We start from the raw sequence: 5,072 nt of genomic DNA, 5'->3' as shown, positions 1-5,072 counted from the left end.
ATATAAGTATAAATAACACTGCAGATTTTCGTAATAATCGGCTCTTATTTGATCCTATCCCCCATACAAAACCCCCTTCAAAAAATGTCTAAAACGTCTAAAATTAACTTGTAACCATTTGTATCGCAATGAAACTCAACAAAACTAACTGTTATCCTTTTCCCAAATTTACCGAGGTTCGGTCTTTATTTGACCTATATAAAGCCTCATTTAGAAAATTTTGTTTTTTTTATCAATAAATTGCTAAAACACTTTGGAATTAAGGTAAAATTCAACATAAACGTTTCTTTATGAAAAATAAAAATTTTAAGAATGTACTCATGGTGTCGGTTATTATATGGTCATCCATGCCCGACTATACTTTCCTACTTATTCCAATATTACTTTCTGGCTTACCAGATATGTAAAGATTTTGCTTGGCTGTTCTATAGCATCACTAATGTATTACATAATCACTATTATATAGTAGACATTGTAAAGTATGTTCATAAGTAAGTGGTTACAATTGCAAGTCATTCGCAATATTTTTGCTGGTCGATTTTTTTATTTTACCTAATATTTTAGAAATTTTATACATTTAAACATATTTTATCCAATCCGAGAAGCAAAGTTATTTTTGCTGCACACACACAAGTATGTATTGAAGTGCATTCATCCAAAAATACTTTACAACAAATTGTTCCTTATAATAGACATACTTGAAGTGTAGGGTTTTCCGATAAAGTCTAATCAATATTAAAATCTGTTGATTATACATATATTCCTATAACAATCAGTAAGTACTGTGATGCTTGGATTTAAAAGTGCTGACACGATCCGTATCTATACTAATTGGTTCCCTTGACGTATAATTTTATTGGAATGCCCTTAGATAATTGAAATTAAATGAAAAAAATAATTGAATGTATTAGTGCAATAATTTCTGTACTTGTATATGTTTAAGAGTTTTGTGTATGTTTGTATTTAATAGTTAAGTTATCACTTGATAGTTCTTATCCCAAGGCATTCAATAATTAAGTAAAGCAATAAACTTGTGAGAGAAAGTATTGTTTTTTTTTTATCGAATTTTTTTAAACAATACATTTATACCAAGAGCTATACTAACGGCAAACAAAACTTAATAAAAAATGGTTAAGTAAATGCAGTCAACCATTAGAAGAAACATTTAAGAGTTTTATAAAACTCAATTTTTCATACATCAGCTACGCTTGTTTAACAATTGGCCCCTTATCAATGCCGAAATATTGTTTGCAAAACTTTTTGAGAATTACGAAAAAAAAGAAAAACTAATCACCTCAGGCAAGACACCATTTCGTATGCATAGTGTCATTCAGTGTTGTGATCTCTATACTCCCCTCACAAATTCCTAAAAAAAGCACAAACTTGTACAATGTAAATGTCTAAATGTGGGTGATACTTTATTGGCATAAGCATTAATGTTTATTTGAGGGAATGTGTGTGATGTCTGATATGCCACAGTTGTGACTATCAAAAGGCCTTCCATATGAAGGCCTTTTAGAATTTTAATAAATTTAATTCATAACTTAATGCTTCTCTTAGCAGATCTTTCTATTTTAAAAGGAAAATTTAAAAATGACTTTTGAATTCCATTTAGAAGTTACTGGCTAAAGTGCAACCAAGCTAAATGTTCCTTGTTTACTAAATAGGGCCTTTTTATATTATCATTCTAACACTCTACTGCTGTCTTGCTGCTGAGTATGCAATTGTTGTAGTTTTTGTTTTTTTTTTTCGACTATTGGGGGAGTGTGTAAATTGTGTTGTCAATTGGCTTAGCAACATGTTGCTCATCTCGTAAAATTGTGATTTTATATGAGTGTATACTTCTTGTAGTTGCTGCTGTTATTCTTGTTGTTGCTGTCATTTTGTGGTATGGGAATACAAATCTGTTGGTTGTTTATTTTTTACTAGAATTGTTTTTGTCTCTTTTAACAAATAGGGTGGTGTTAACCAAAAAAAAAAAAAAAAATAGAAAATATATTTAAATGTTTTAGATTTAAGAAAAACTGAGTAGTAGCTAGCAAGAGCAAAATATATAAAAATCAAATTTAACTTTACACTTCTGTTTGAAAGCTGAATCTCCTTCCCTCTTGTCTAAGAGTGTACAAATGCTATCTAAGTGTTGATTGCCTGCAATAAAATCATAGTAGAAGTTTTTTGTGAAGAAAAGTTTTAAGTTTCTTTTGTATACAGTTTTTTTTTTTTTTTTTTTTGAAAAATTAAATTTAGTTTAAAGTGCAAAAGTATTATATATGTGAATATGTAGAAAAATATTTTATGTTGTTTTCTGAATTTAATCCACTTGAATCTGCAAGATAGAACAATTAAGGATCTTTTTCTTTTTATGAAAAAAGTATTAGTTTATAAATATGTGAAATATTTCTGACATCTGTTTCTTTTGAGTTTCTACACTAACGTTATAAATGTAATATCTATGTACATACATATGTATGTGATTAACCATCAAATATCGGCTATAAAATAAAATTTCGTAACCATTATGTAGTGTGCACTAGCCTATTGTCAAGTCTATAGCCTCTACTATAGTCAAGTGTAGCTTTATATATAGTTTTGTAATCGAGTCTATAGTCTAAAATGCTATCAAGTTTAGACTATAGTCAAGACAGGAATGTCGAGAGTTAAAACGTGATCACCTGCCTTGACGGCCTTATCTGGTCTTTTTCATCCACTGGTAGACTTGAAAACGGTCTACCATCGCCCCTTTGTTCTTTATTGAAGAACGCAGTTGGCAAGTTTTGTACATTGGCTCTGACCGGTCCATGCACAAGTTCTTTGCTGGAGAACTCGAGCTATATAATCTCTGACCATTGGATGGCCTCTGTTGATACAGCAACAGCACCTAGAGACGTAACCGGTAGACTGAAGATCCATCAATAGGCCGTAGACATTGTTCTTACTCATAGTGACACACTATGGTAATTCTGATATGAACAGAGTAAACTCTGAACATATCTGGACAAGGAAGCAAAATTCAATGGTATCATATGTATATGATACCTTTCATCCATCATCATTCAACCCAGCACACATCTCATTCATACGACACATTTATTAGGTAGACGGGTGGGGTAAGGCCCGCCGAGCGTCACATTCATCCCGTAACATATACAAATAATACTAACTCATGTCCAACGTTTAGTCCCACAGTCACTCAACTGCGGAATATCTCTTGTTTTCGGCAACAGCACCGAACTTATCCCGAAATATTGACTATTATCATGCATCAGTCTTTTAACCACCACTTACTCTCCCCGCGAATTTGGGTTTAAACCACAGCCACTACGTGGATACCGAAGGAACCTCAACCAACTGACCAGCCAGGACATAGTCCTGCAGGCAACTGGCCACCCGTAGTACCAAATTATGCGGTGATCTGGTCTGACCTCTGGCAATCTATGTAAGGACTAAGCCAAGCTGTAGACTGTAACCAATTTTTCAGTCCCGGCCACACTGGAGGTATTGACCACCTCTTTATACCCCGGGATTGCAATAATACCAAGGCGGAGGTCTCGCCAAGGTAACATGCCCCCGGGGGGAACTATTGTCAAGACAGTAGTGAAGCTTATTTTTATACGCTATAGACGGGGGGTATGGTTGTATGGGAACGACCTGTACCTCGCGCAACGTTTACATGGACAGCCAGCTAGCCAGACGGATGTATTATGGATATAGGACGAATATTTTTGTATGTTACAAACATCAGCACAAACCCAAGCCAGTCAACTCTATAATCAAGCCTAAATTAATGTCAATAGTCCAGATTATATACAAGTCTAAAGACTGAAGTAAAGTCAAGTGTAAAGTCTGTGCTATATACAAGTCTATTGTCAGGATTATAGTCAATGTTAATGTCTAGTCAATATATATTGTTTAGATGATACAGCCTAACATATAGACTAACGTATCAACTTGAATACACTATAGTCAAGACTAACTCAAGACTATATTCAAGCTTAATTTTTGGACTATACTCAAACTTATAGACTAGCCTATAGTCTGAGCAAGAGTGGACTATTATAGTATTGACAATATCCCTACATATAGTCTAGCCTACATATAGCCCATTCTAGTCTATAGAATGTTATAAAGTAAAGTTGTTAACCTATGTATGATGTAAACAATAACCATGATTAGTCCAAACTTCACTTAACTAAATAAAAATGCTGGTTAAATCCAAGAGTTTGTGGCAAATTAAACCTGCTAAAAAATAAAACTCTTAATTAGCACCTTAAATTTTGATCAATTTAAAACTTATGCCCTCACACCACAACAAGTTAGAATTGCAAATAAATTCTAATGTGTAACATGTATTTTCTAAATAAAAGTCTCAAAATAGAATTCAAATATGTTCTATATAGTCCTTTAAGATGGATGGGAAGCTGTTAAAGTTCAATGCTTAAGGCAAACGACTTTAAGAAAAGGTACCATTCCATATAACATACATACAAATAAAACTACACATATACATATGTTCAGACTACTGCAACACATTCATGCAATAAAAACACATACATACAAATTTCTGTAAATTTAGTATATGCACTTTAGGGGCACTTTGAGGGATTAAACCATAAAATTGCAATGATTGAATATTAGATAGAAAACTATACGTACGTTCTTCTTGTACAATTTCTTTCCAAATATGAGTGTGTGTGTGTCTGTGGGTATTTGTGTGTTTGTGTTGTGCAACAGTGTTTATTCAATGTAGCATATGCAAAGGATGTTTTAAAGCATATGTAAGAATATCTACTTAGTTACGTTCTCCAAACTTATAAACATAAAAATGATTTTAAATACATACATATATAAAGGGTTATGCATAATGTGTTGTGAATTATATATATAAACAGCTTAACTATTAAAAATTACTGTAAGTATTAGCAATAAATAGCACATTATAATTTTGTTTTTATAAGTAATATTTAAATTTTTTAAATTATCCACCTGTTGTTACACCCTTTTTTTATAAAAATCAGTATATTTATTTGAAATCAGGACACAAACACAATCCTACAAATACTTTAACACATTCT

This window comes from Lucilia cuprina, chromosome 3, assembly GCF_022045245.1.
Source record: "Lucilia cuprina isolate Lc7/37 chromosome 3, ASM2204524v1, whole genome shotgun sequence".
NCBI classification, from domain to species: domain Eukaryota; kingdom Metazoa; phylum Arthropoda; class Insecta; order Diptera; family Calliphoridae; genus Lucilia; species Lucilia cuprina.
The sequence above is the reverse complement of the archived record's forward strand: the minus strand, read 5'-3'. Positions refer to the sequence as shown.